The 14,507-nt window shown below is 42.9% G+C and overlaps 1 pseudogene; it reads left to right on the top strand.

The window, feature by feature from the left end:
* LOC126509968 (40S ribosomal protein S2-like) overlaps positions 1-6,440 on the top strand; it is an 8,001-nt pseudogene extending 1,561 nt beyond the window's left edge.
* Positions 6,441-14,507: the final 8,067 nt, after the last annotated feature.

The raw sequence follows: 14,507 nt of genomic DNA, 5'->3' as shown, positions 1-14,507 counted from the left end.
TGTGTGTGTTTTTCCTTTTCCGCTCATTGCCATATTTTAAACAACCTTGAGTGTGTTAGTCTGGAACTTTCCATCTAACATTGCACCTGACCTTAAACAAAAGTTGCTTGTGATTGTCCTCTGTGCGCGCTTGTGAATGTGGCCTTCTGTCCCTCTGCCTCGCCCACCCTTGTCTTTGGGTTAATGATTACTGACAAGTGATGCTTACAGAGCAGCTTGGAGGGGTACTGCTGTGGCCTCCACAGCTTTATTGTATCCTCTGAGTAATATTGTCTTCTGAAATTCTTCCTTCCTGGTGTTCTCAAAGCTAATGGCCCCCTGGGTGCCCGTGATGGTGCTAGGTTTTGTGGAGAAGCAGGGAGTGTAATGTCTCTACAGCTCTCTGCCATTTTATTGTATTTTAACAGAGAGGCAGGCTTCTTGAACCAATGATTCACATAAATATATTGTATTCACTATTTATGTTGGAGATTTAGCTCAGACAGCTAGACTTCCTTACTGAATTCAATGCTGTCGTGCAATCATAAAATTTACAGTTAGAACGGGCAGCAAAGAATCATCTATTTTAACCTGGGATATGATACCATGTTCCCATTGGGAGTCATGATTTTCAAACTTTAGCATACTTTAGAGTCATATAGAGAGTTTTCCAACAAGTGAGTCACAGGGTATCATCCATTTTAGACCTGACGTGAGATGTTGAAATCCCCAATCATATCCTATCACCTCCAGCAGGGCTCTGAGTTCCCTATTTGTTCCTCATCTTGCTAATCCCAAACCAAGCACAAGCACACCACACAGCTGTTGGCCATGACGAAACCAAGCTCAACATCATGGTCATGTTAGTAGGCCCTCCAATCACAAAAGTTTTAAACAAACTCACACCCTTAGCAGGAGACCCAAAGGATAACACATGTGGACCTTAAAGCCATGGTCCTACACACTCTTCCTTCTTTCCCCTGTCATTTCCTATTGTCTGGTGGAGCTGTTTCCTCTATACCTTCTGGCAATCTCCTACCAGCACCTGGACCCTCTCTGTGACCTATCAGTAAGTCAGTTGTGTAAATTCAAGGCTTCCTTGGTTCTCACCTGATGCTCATTGGCACCTCTTTCTGCCCCCAATAGGCTCGCCCATTGAGCCCATATCTCGGCTTATGGTCACGCTGGACAGAAAGACCTCAAGATCAGATTAGAAAAAAACTAACAATAAAAATCACAACCAAGTGCCTCTTTCAAGGTAGGTCCACCGACAGCAAATCCCTAGCTGCTTTTACCTGACAAAGTTTTGCCTCCATGCACAGGCATTTTAGCTGTGCGGAGAACTGTATTCAGAGATACCTTTGGAAAGAAATATACATTTTTTTTAAAGAACATTTCGAAAGATTCTCAGTTACCACTTGTTACTCTACTCTCCAGCTCCCATACTGAAAGAAGTCAGCTGGCATTTGAATCACCGCTCACTGGCTACATCCATTATCTGTCGCTTCTGACTGCTTCCCACACCCTCTCATTTCCCGTGGTTACCACCATATGCATGAGAGGTTTACTTTAAACGTATCCTCCCCAAGTCTCTGTAAAGTCTCTGAAATCTATACATGTAGGACTTTCTCTATGTCTAGGGTAGTTACCTTATTTGTTTTTAGCCGTCTGCATGCACGTGTGTCTGTGTGAGGGTTAGTGCATGCACATGGCACCCATGGAAGCCAGCAGGGAGTGACAGGTCCTCTGGAGCTGGAGTTCCAGGAAGCTGTGAGTTGTCTGATGTGGGTGTTTGGAACTCAAGTGTGGTCCTCTGCAAGAACACTACATGCTCTTAACCACTGAGCCAATCAATAAGATGTGTTTCTGATGATATTTCCTTTATCCTCTCTGGAGCTCTTTTTATCTAGTTTTATTGATGTCTATCATCAGTTTATCTATCAGTTCAAAAAATCTCTGTTATCTTCAGTCTATCATTGCACGTGAGGCTCACTGAACAGGAGGGAAATTATGCCTGGTATTAAAAACCTAGCCAGTTTTCTGGGGCTAGTAAGGTCATGGTCTTAGAAGAGAATCTGCTACTGTCACTTTGCTAGACCAGCACAATACCCAACTAAATCCTTAGTCTCACCCTTATCCCCACAGACAGCTGCAGCTATCACATCCCAAGAGCTTCTCTTTACAATAAATGGAGACCTTTGCAGGAAACCACAGCCAGACACAGTGCAGAGGTCAACAGATCTTGTGGACCCCAACCCCTGTAGAGACATCTACATCATGGTTCCTGAACTTATAGCTCAGAAAACATTGAGAAAGAGAAAGCAGAGAGAGTGTGAGAACCAGAGGGTCAGGAAGTCTGCTGTCAAATAGTCTCTCCCAGAAATATCTGTCTAAATAAGACCCAAAGAATGGAAATATCAGCAGACATACTGATGTGGAAGAGGGAAAATCTCATGGGGTCACACTCCTGGAAAAAGAACTATAGGCAACCAATGACTGCTGAGGGAGAGAGAATTAGCTTCTTCCAGGGCTGAGTCCCCTGAGTGTTAACCAATACAAAGTGGCCAGTCTTGAACCACACACACACACACACCCCAAAAACAAAACCAGCAACTTGTATTTACATACTGTATACCTTTCTTTTCTCTCCATGTTTGTTTTTTTGAGACAGAATCTCAAATATATGTAATAATAATCAAAGAAAGCAAGGCTATAAATTTGAGAATGAAAGGCACAATGTATAGACTGCCGACAGGGAACATGGGATGCTCTGGAGGGAGGAGAGGGAAGGGGAGAAATTATGTAATTACACTTTAATTAAAAATTACTATTGCCTCTATAATAAAACTGCTGTATCATACAAAGAACAAACAAAATAAGACATTTAGTGTGTGTGTGTGTGTGTGTGTGTGTGTGTGTGTGTGTGTGTGTGAAAGCCATGGCTTGTGTGTGGTAGTTAGAGGCCAAAGTGCAGGAATCAGTTTGCCCCTCCCACCATGTGGGCTGTAGGGCTTGAACTCAGGTGGTCTGGCTTGGTGGCAGACACCTTCACCTGCTGAGTCCTCCCAATGGCACCTGTGTTCAGTGGCCTTTTTTTTTTTTTTTTTTTTTAAAATGAAACTAAGCTCTAAATTTTCTATTGGAAACACAGTTTCTATTTCTGTGCTGGTGTTTTCTATTTCATGTACTATAAGCATACTTTTTCTTTCCATAATTGAGAATAATTTGAAATCTACTCATCTTGATATCTGAGTCACTCTTTCCCCGGGGAACATCTTTGTTGCCGTGGGAATGGATCCACTCTTTCCTGTTTCTAAAAACACAAAGAGAAATAAAAACAAACAATGCCACTAAAAATCCCAAGAGCTACGGACAGAGATGGGTGACGTACGCACGTGCAGCTAGTAGTAAGGAAGCCCACGGATTGACGCTCAGCTAGCCCATGGAGAAGTGGAAGTTAGAACAGCAAGGACAAACCACCGCAGGCTGATAAGAATGGCTGAAACTGATAAAGAGAAGCTTGAGAAAGAGGAAGAGTGGGAGGAAATGGGGGCGGAGGGGGAGATGGCTTTTAGAGAGGATTGCTTTACACACCACTCATCGAAACTGGAAAATAGTTTGGTGGCCTGTTCTTTTCTTTTTTCTTTTGTGTATGTGTGTGTGTGTGTGTGTGTGTGTGTATTGTATGTACTTGTTAGCACTTCTAATATGAACATGTGTGTGTACATATAGAAGCCAGATGTTGTCTGGCGTCTTTCCTTGATCACTCTCCACCTTTAAGTTTTGAGACAGGGTCTCTCATTGAACCAGATGCTCATTGATGCGACTAGGTTGGCTGGCCAATTAGCTTTTTTCTTTGTGTACCCCTCCAGTGCTGAGGTATAGTATACCATGTCCTCATGCCTTGTGGAGAAGGCACTATAGCAACTGAGCCATCTCCCCAGCCCCGTGAGGTTTCTTGCAAAGCCAAATATTCCATTAAGCATACACACCGGCAATTGTATGGTAGGGTATTCAGCTCAGAAAAAAGGAAACTATATTCCCACAAAACTCTATATATGAAAGTTCATATCAGCTTTATTGGTAATGACCCCTAACTGGAAGAATTGTAGATGTTCTTCAGTGGGTGAAGGGATAACCACACTGCTGTACATTCATTCCAGAGGTTAGAACCGAGTAATAAAAACAGACTAGCTACCACTACACAGAAACTTGGGGGAAATCTCCATAGAATCATGCAGATTGGAAAAACAAACAAACCCAGAAGATCTAAAACCTCACAAATGACATAGTTTTATTTGAATAACACCCCTGAGATGGCAGAATTATTAAAATGGAGACTAGACAAGAGATTGTTTTAGTAGATATGCAAACAATCACATTTTCAGTTATATAACTGAAAACACACATGTGCACACACACACACACACACAACACATACAAGTAAAACTGGACAAATATGGACTTAAGACTGGTACATTGTCTCCCTGTCAGGATCCTGTGTATAAAATAAATCACCACGGCTGGATGAGGGATACATGGAGTCTCTGTTTTATTTACTACAACAGCATATGGGACGGTAGAGGGGGTCCATGGCAGACCCATCAACATGTGGTCGCTTCATTCTCTGAAACACTTGCTAACTGACCGGGTCTCCTAGGCCGAGTCGTGTGTTTATCCTATTATTATTTTTCAGAGTTCCTCTTTCCGGCAAACTGTATTTAGATACAACTTATACATAATAATAACTTTGAAATTACATAATTAAATGCATCTTGACAAAGGTATTACTAGTAATCTCCACGTGAGGCAGCCCCCACAATCAGTATTTCCTTATCCCACTGGCACTCAGTTCCCGGCCTCACAATGAAGATAGATTTTGTGATCCCACCACTATTGTGTGTTTTAAAGTTTTGTTAAATGGTGATTCCATCTTGGAGGGGGCCACTATGCAGCCTCTCTTCCTGCCCAGTCCTCCTTCTCCTACATTCTTAGCGGCGTTGATTCCAGGAGAAGCTCCCAAGAAGTCTCGCTCGCATCTGAATGTGCTACCTTGGAAACCTAATCCACAACACTGATGTGCTATAGATTGGGTTTCAAGCATTGAGGTTTCAAGATTTGATAGTTTATCTTCCCAGGTCCCTGTGCTGGAGGCTTCTGACACTGCTGGTGAGTGGTAGGATCTTTTACCGGTTGGCTTAGTGGACTGAGGTTAGGTTACCCCTCCCTTGGAGGAGGTGGAAGGATGTTGTCCTGCAAGCTTCAGTGAGGCCAGCAGCTTCTCCCAGCACACTGTACTTCACTCCAAGCCTGGCCAACGGATCAACCAAGCACAGGCCAAAGATCAACCAACCACAGGCCAAAGATCAACCAACCACAGGCCAAGGCCTCGGAAACTGTGAGCCAAACAGATCTTTCCTTCTTATAGTCTGCTTACCTCAAGCGTTAGTCACAGCCACAGAAAGCTGACTAACTCCCAGGGCATGTTAATCTTGATTCATCCCGATCTTTTATCCCATCCAGGATTCACTGTGTCAGCTCAGTCTGAAGAGTAGTCTTTCTCCAATCATGCAAATATTCTCTTAAAAACCTAAGAGTACTTCTTCTTTGGGGAAACACCAAATGGAGGAAGACAGTGGGGCAGCAGAGGGACTTGAGGACCCGGTGGCCCAGGATTAGGAGGCTGGAGCAATTTCCTCGGAAGATTCCACAGCCGTTTTAGGGGCCAGCAGTGGTCGAGGCCGCAGGACTTGTGGAGGTAAACCCGACGGCAAGGAGTGGATCCCCATCACCAAGCTGGGCCTCCTGGTTAAGGACATGAAGATCAAGTCCCTGGAGGAGATCTGTCTGTTCTCCCTGCCCATTAAGGAATCGGAGATTATTGATGTTTTTCTGGGCACATCCCCCAAGGATGAGCTTCTAAAGATCATGTCAGTGCAGAAACAGGCTGACCAGCAGGCCAGGTTCAAGGCCTTCATTGCTAATGGGAACTACAATGGTCACACTGGTCTTGGTGTTACGTGCTCAAAGGAGGTAGCCACTGCCATCTGAGGGGCCATCATCAACCTTTCCATTGTCCCTGGTGGAACAAGACTGGCAAGCCCCACACTGTTCCATGCAAAGTGACGGCACCACTGTGGCTCTGGTTGGTATGCCTCATTCCTGTCCCCAGAGGCTCTGGCATTGTCTCCGCTCCTGTGCCCAAGAAACTGCTGCTGCTGGCCGGTATTGATGACTGCTACACATCAGCCAGAGGCTGCACTGCCACCCTGGGCAACTTTGCCAAGGCTTCCTCTGATGCCGTCTCTAAGACCTACAGCTACCTGACCACCAAAATCTGCAAAGAGACTGTGTTCACCAAGTCTCATCAGGAATGCACTGACCATCTTGTGATGTCCTCTGACCCCAGGCTCCAGCTGTGGCCACCACATAAGGGTTTTCATACAGGAAGAATAAAGTGAATTAAGTCTGTTAGAAACAACACCAACAAAACTAAGAGTAACATCTTTGTTTTGCTTTTATGATTCTCCCACTGGATAGATTTCAAAGTAGCCAGATCAGTTTCCCTTTTCCTGTTAATTGTGTTTTTACCCTCTCAAGAAATTCTTAGCTAGCTACTTTGGTTTAACTCATTCCCATAAAGCCTATCAGTTATGTTAGTGGCATTTCATTTGTATTTTAATAAATAAAGCTTGCCTGAGGATCAGGAAAGTAAAACAGCCACACTGGCCAGCCTTACAGACCAGGCCATGACACACACCTTTAATCCCAGGAGCCACACCAGGTTGCCATAGAAACCAGGTGGTAGTGATGCACCTTTTTAATCCCAGAAGAGGAATATAAAATGAGAGGAGACAGCTCTCAGTCGCAGTCTCATTCTGAGATTGCTGGGGGCAGGATTGGCATTTTGGACTGAGGTCGAGGTAAGAGTGAGTGGGCTGGATGCTTTGCTTCTCTGACCTTCAGGTTGAACCCTTATTTCTGTCTCTGAACTTTTATGAATCGTGCTTCCCAGTAAGACCTTTATAGCTGGCACTGCCCACTATACTGTACCCATTTCTTATCTAACCAATTTTCTGTTCTTTCTTTTAATTCTGTTCTAAGTAATCTTTTGAGTTCAGCGTATGAATTTCCATTGTGACAGGTGTTTCTTGGTTATGTATTTGTTTTATGTAAGAATGTCTCTATTTAATTTTCCTGGTCTGTTTTTAAAAAAGTGCTCGTGACAAGATAAGGAGTGGATCTATCCTACCTCAAGTGATTGTGGAAATGGAAACTTCCACAAGGCGTTTGATAATTGACATTTTCAGGGTCATAGGTTTTCTGCTTCTCTGGGTTTTGTAATTGAACAATACACCACCCTTCCTTCCTTGCTCTGGTAATGTCATTGGTCATGGCTCAGAGACCCAGAGACTTTTGCCAACACTAGGTATGTGGCTAATGTTTTGCTTTCTCATACACTGTTTACCTATTAAAAATTCCAGTTTTTACACTGTTCCCCTTTAAAGTCATAGCTCCCAATAGGCGGTAATAAGAGTTCACGACCTCTAATTTGCTTACAGAGTTAATTATATCTGTACTGTGTTATTTGTATCCTCATGATCTAGCTAATTCAGTAAGTTTAGTGGCTTCCCTGACAAACAAGACACCTGTCCCAACCAGTTGCTAGTAGCTACTGAACATCTTTCTCTTCTTGTGCTTAGAGGCCTTTGCTTCGTATTCCTGAATGCAGGTTAAGGTTATACAGCATGTTCAAAATAATCTCCTCTGAAAGGGCTTCCAATCTGATCTGCATTTCTGAGAGCAAAAAGGTTCATCTTTTTATTCTCTACTGCTGGATCTTCTCAAATCCACACCTTAGTAATAGTTTTAATCTCCCAATGATTTTTTTTACAGAAGAGTTTCTGATATCTTATCGATGAATATTTTTTCCTCTCTCGTAAGTCAAGTTTATGTATCCCATACCTACTTAGCTGTGATGTGAATGTGGGCAGACCACATCACCTCTCTGAGCATGGGTCCCTCGGTGGCAACGTATCGAGGCTCAGGTCATATCCATTTCATATCAATAACACAGGACCGAGGTAAGGTAACAATTGCACAAGTCTTGGGTTGATACTTGGGGAACAGCAGATATTATGGATGTCAGTAATTAAGTGATCATCATCACCATCACCACCATCATTAACTTCTTTATTATCACCACCACCATCTTCCTTATTGTCCTCGTCATTATTGTCCTCATTTTCATCATCATTCTCATGCACAACGGCAAATACTTTACCCAACGTAGTGGAAAAACATGTAGCAGGCATTTATGGGGAGAGCTTCCAGAAGAGGAAATTGGGCAGCACACAGGCCAACGCCTCTGTTCGAAACACCGTTTCTATCTACTGAAACTTGAGCTGAGCATTCCTCCATGGGCACCGTTGGCCAATTTGTGGTGCTGCTGGACAGAATGCTTCTAAAACCTGCTTACTGCGTCCTTTCTCTGAAAGTGATAACCTGCCAACCTCTGAGTGCTAGCAATTTAAAAGGTATTGATTTCTCTGACTTTTGCACTCCTTCCTAGAACACACACGCATGCACGCACACACACACACACACACACACACACGTTGTAAAACTTGTTTCTTCCTTTATACAATTGGATTTCTCTTATTTTTCTGTGTTCTGACAATAGTCAATTTCGATCTTTGCCCTAGAATTTTAGCACTCTGTTTTCCTTTAAACCAGTTCTTTCAGTGCTAATATCAGCTAATACCCTGAACTCATCTCAACTGATATTATTGATACCCCAATCCCTTCTCCACGGGCATCAGCTGCTGCTTAAGCCTGTCTTCTTCAATATTGACTAAGGCTTCAAATCTCCTTCACAGAGAATGAGGTAGAAATGTCTTTGGGACACTAACTGGTATTAACAATGAAAGAGTTACCTGAGAAAGAAACATTGCAACACATTTTTGTAGCCAAGATTAAAATAGTTTTAATAAGGCATTAAAGATCAGTTCAAGATACAATGTATAAATATTCTAGACAACCTGGACCAGCAGGTCATGCTTCAGTAACAGGGTCCTGAAAGAAAAAAGCCAGGAGATTGATGATAAGGAGACAGATAAATTTGAGACTGGGAGGTCTTGCATAAACCATATCATATGCCAAGCAAGTTTATTAAGAAGTACAGCACCTTGTATTGTATTTTCAGGGAAGAAGCGGGCCAAGGTCAGCAGAAAGTATATAATGGGGTGATATCGGTGAGCTAATAAAACAACATTGCACAGAGGGAAACAGGTATCTCGAGAGAGAGCATTACACAGTGGGCTTGGGACTGCTAACCATAGCCCCGTGTGGTGGGAAGGGTTGGGTTCTCATAATCTGAAGTTTGCAGTGCCAAGGCCCTGGCACCAGGCCATTCCTGGCTTGGTCAAGCATATACCTGGTTTTGAGAAGCAGCTGTGTTCCGTCTCCATCAGGGCCTCAGGGAAAAGCTCCCAAGGCCCTGGCCCCAGGCTGTTAGTAGATCAGTCAAGCATGCTCCTATGAGAAGGAGCTATGATTCTTCTCCACACTTAAGGGTCGTAGGGAAGCCTTGGATTAGCCCAGACCTCAACACTTGGTTGTTACAGAGGGTAAGTCAATCTGCTGAACACTCTTTGTGAGTGGTCCCTGTCTTGATGCTAAACAATCCAGGAAGCAGTTTCTACCCTTATTTTCATTCTCTGGATGAGAAAAAAAAAAAACCAAAAAAAACAAACAAAAAAAAAAAAACAAAAACAGAAAATAGACTTAATTGAGTAATTCAGGACTCATAATCTTTTACGTGAATAGACATTATCTATTCACTGGGGGAACATGGTGTAACACTGCAACAGAAGTGGATTCCCAGCCCAGTTGTCTTCTCCCCTGCTCTCAGCCTGTCTCAAACACTTGTTCTAGTCAGTACACAGTGTGGGGTGAGGAAGACTTGGGCCTCTTGGACCTACACCCCTGGGCTAGTCAAACATTGCTCAGCTGTCCGTGCTGTCTAATGAAAAGCTGACCGGTGAAGTAAAGCCTCTCAAGCTTCTTCAGTGAGTTCATTGCCAGATTCTTTGCTCTAACAGTGTCCTGGAGCTCTTGCCTGGCCTCCCAGACTCCCATAAAGATGCTTTTATCTACAATGGATGCTGTTGTGGCAAGCTGACAGTGGAAAGGCTTCCTCCCACAGTCTCGCTGATGTTACAATGGAGTGAATCTCAGACACAGATTTCTTGCCTGTTGGTCCCATGAGTTATCTGGAGAATTAATACACCATAGCTGTAGGCAACTATGAGATTGTGTGTCTTGAAGGAGAGAAAGATTCTCAGTTCCATTCAGTTCTGGGGAAACAAACAGATCTTAAAGGTTTCCATTGGGGAGAGGACAGGTCCATGTGAGCTACCTGTGTAACTCAAGGCTACCTTGGATCTGTAGGCTGCAAGAGGGAAGGGGAAGACTCAACTCTGAGAGCTGCAAGCTCTTAGCAAGCCTAGCTTATCAACTAGGAAGCAGGGGTGGGTGGGGAGAGGTCTGATTTCTGAGGGGGAAGGGCTGCTAGAGGATCCTCAAATTGGCGATCCTCAAATTGGAACTTATCAGTATGTGCACTAAGTTTCTTTAGATAAGGAAACAGGTCTGCCCTCTCTTAACTATGAATTTCGGTGTTCTGATGGTGAAACAGAGGTCATAACTATACCTATTAGTATTAGTTTTTAAAATATCATGTGCCATTGTGGTCAAAACAGTAACAGACCAAATGGAAGAGTGAGAGAATGATCAAAACTGATCAAAATGAAGATGTTAATCAAGAAGAGTATTTTAAATCAATTAGTTCTGTACAGACCTCAAGAATTTATAAAATGTCTATGCACTTTTTACTTTTATTAACGTAGACAGCATTGCCTACTTTCATGGATGAGGCTCAGGTGGCTTATGTGTCTTGATTGAGGCAGAAGAAATCAATAAGTAACAGCTGTAAGAGGAGTCTCAGTGGGGATCCTTCATCTATCGCTCACTAATTTTAAAATATGCTGTATGGGTAAATATTTCAGACAAAATTTCTATTCAGCAAGCATAAATCTTATTTACCAAAACAAATAAAAGGGGTGCCTCTCCCCACTTTTCTATGATTCTGCTTCCCTTTTTGTCCTCGGATCCCTTTGCACGTTTGATTGGATTTTGTTGGTTTTTGCATCAGGCTCAGAGTATAGTCCAGGTTGACTTGGAACCCACTATGGAGCTCAAGCCGCCTCAAACTCACAATCCTTCTGCCTCAGCCTGAGTGCTAGGATTGAAAGCCTGCGCTCCCAGACCTTGCTTCTCTAAACATGTTTTATATACGAAAATTCTCAGCCTATTAAAAATGCAAAGAAATATTTATTATTATAATTATGAACTGGAACAGCAATTATTATGAAAGCTGTTCACTTGATGCATAGAATAATTTACAAGTTCAAAATAGCTAAATAAATGAGCACAAATGAGCAGTTTTCATAAAATGAAGAGAAATTGTGTTAGGTGGATAGCTTTCGGAAGTTACCCTTTCTCTACAAATAAATATTCATAAGAATTTGAAGCAGAATAATAAAATTACTGTGCCATAATTATTTATAGATTTATTCTATGTACATTAAATTAAATAAGGTTTAAGAATGTATTTAAATTTTAATTATGCAGTTCCATGTAAGCCATGCTTCTTCTTCTTTTTTTTTTTTTTTTTTTTTTTTTTTGCACAGTCCTGTGGGGGAGTTCTCACATCTTGTAAGTATGAATTAAAAATGTCAATTTTGTGACCTCTAGATTTTATGGAAAGGGATAACTCTAAAATTAGATATGAAAAGCAGGTAATAGGGCTGGAGAGATGGCCCCATCTGTAAGGCACTGGCTGTGCAAGCAGGGAGACCTGAGTTGGATGTCTAGACCTTTAATTAAAACAAACAGGGGCTAGAGAGGGGGCTCAGCAGTTAAGAACACTGGCTGCTCTTCTCGAGGACCCAGGTTCGATTCTTAGTAGCTCCCAGAAGCTCACAACTTATAACTCTAGTTCCAGGTGACAGATCACACTCTTCTGGCCTCTGAGGACACCAGGCACACACAGTAGTATACAACACCCATACACGTAAAATAGAATAATAAAAATTTAAAAACAGATACATATACATACACAAACCAAACCACTCCCTCCAAAAAAAAAAAACCCTGAGAATAATACCTGACATCCTCTAGTCTCCACATACTTACGCACACACATGTCATATAACTTTAGTATTATGTATCTAGGGGCTATGATCTAGATGCTTGGTATGTCCATTACTACTTGAATACTGCTGTCCCCAGGCTCTCTCTCAGAACAGTGTACACACACACACACACACACACACACACACACATATATATATGCATAGGTGTGTATGTGTATCAAGTTTATATATGCATACATAAGGAATGTATATATATATATTCATAAGTTCATATGGATGCATCACAGAGCTCTGTCACCACCATCCATTGCTGCTGCTGCTTCCCTACATGACTGACCACCCTACTCACTACTCGATGTGTTCGTTGTGTGTACCATCTGTGTGCAGGCACATGTGAGTGAACATGGCCGTGGAGGACAGAAGTCTTCGGTATTGCTCCCCAGGAACCATATCCACCATGATGTTTTTAAGGCAGAGTCTCTCACAGGCCAGGAAGTTGCTATTAGGCTGGGCGGACTGGCCTGGAAGCCCCAGGGGTCTGCTTGCCTCTGCCTCCCTTGCTCTGGGATTGCAGGTGTGCTCTACCATGCCTTTCTTCTGTTTCTGAGAGCTTGAATTTAGGTTCTCATGCTTGCAAGGTGAGCACTTTACCAGCTGGACCACCTTACCAGTCCCTTTCCTTGCTATCTTTAACCAAACTCCTCTCCAATCCGCACGTGTGCTGTGGATGCTCTCCTCTTCTTGCTCATGAGCCACCACTGTGAGACCCCTTTCTCACTTGCCTGGTTCCTGTCACTGCTGCTGTCCATCTACCGGGCTCTCCAATAAAGCACCCTGTACATGGTTAGCTTCTTCATCCTTCCCAGCCTCGGTCATCCTGTGCCCAGTTTCTATCCCATTTCACCACAGATGTTCTTCTCGGTACACATGGGCTCTGACTTTCCATCCCGGGTTGTGCTTTTCATGTGTATTTTCTCTGACAACCCACCAGCTCATTCACTCATGTGGAGGAGTCTCTCTTCCCCCTCCTCTGGTTCTAATATCACTTACCCAGTGATCTCAGCATCCATCCTATGGACCACCTCCTCCCCACATATCAGCAGGAGTATAGGCAGCTGTCTAAAACAGAAGCCCTCCTGATTCAGCTCAGGTTCCATCTCCTTCCTCTGGGGACACTGAGGTTCCCCAACTCTTGTACCAGGTACAGAGATTCTCCTTCTACCTGCCTCATGGCATAGGATTACTCTCTCCATGAAGGGAAAGGAAGAGAAGGAAAAGAGAAAGCTCACAGCTCTTTTTGAGACAAATTTCTCCTATCTGGTGTGTGTCTTCGCATTTTCAGTCTCACAGTTTCTTTCTCCAGGCTACCACACTTCTGCAGACAAATTTTGCCCTTAATATCTGCCATGAGTAATTTCATACAATTGAAAAAGATTTACTGTGCAATATATCCTTAATTTGATCCCTGCCCTTAGGTAATATAATCTGCTGAGAGATTTTATTGGCATCTGCCTTAAAATTGCTTTCAGACTTAAATTTTACTATTTGGGGGGTATAGAAGCAATTGGCTTTTTCCGTTCTGCAAAGAGTCAATCCTTACACATCTTCACTTCCTTTCATTTCTGCTTTGAAATTGTGAAATTCTTCCCTGGGCTTATTTCTTCTAAGACTGAGCCAAACATGACAAATACCACAAAGCAAACCCTCTAACATCTTGTTTTTCCCTTGAGCTTTTGTCCCGCTCACACAACAATCTACTTCCTAAGTTACATGAGTGACAGTTTTGCTAAATACTGGGTCACCATATGACACATGCATCATAACCTTTCTAGCTTCAGATATTAGTTTCCTTGCCAATGGCCATCTGCAAAGTCGGCAGCATGCATTTCAGGTTGTGTTTTGCAAAGGCATCCAATTTTTCGTAATGCGAGCTGCATTAATCAGAATAGACTAATTATATTCTGATAACAAACAATCCAGAGTTTGTTTTAAATTGGCTTATTTCTTTTTTAATCTTCACAATAAAATCAAAGGAGCACTTTTGTAGTATGAGTATTGGAGTCCATCCTGGGATTTATTATCTCTCATGTGGACAACTGATTGCTTCTGAGAAAGCGTCTCAGGAGTTGATCCTGGTCATTGTTCAAGCTACAAGCCTCGAACTGGCTATGTAGCTGAGGATGGCATTGCATTCACCACTGTCCCACCTCCGTCTCCTGAGTGCTAGGATTTCAGGCATGCACTGTCTTGCCTGGTTTATGTGGAGCTTGGTGTCAAACTCATGGCTCTCTGCATTCTAGGCAAGCTCTC

This window comes from Alexandromys fortis, unplaced genomic scaffold (assembly GCF_014885135.2).
Source record: "Alexandromys fortis isolate MF-2015 unplaced genomic scaffold, M_Fortis_MF-2015_v1.1 scaffold_89, whole genome shotgun sequence".
NCBI classification, from domain to species: domain Eukaryota; kingdom Metazoa; phylum Chordata; class Mammalia; order Rodentia; family Cricetidae; genus Alexandromys; species Alexandromys fortis.
Note: the sequence above shows the minus strand (reverse complement) of the source record. Positions and strands in the feature narration are given on the sequence as shown.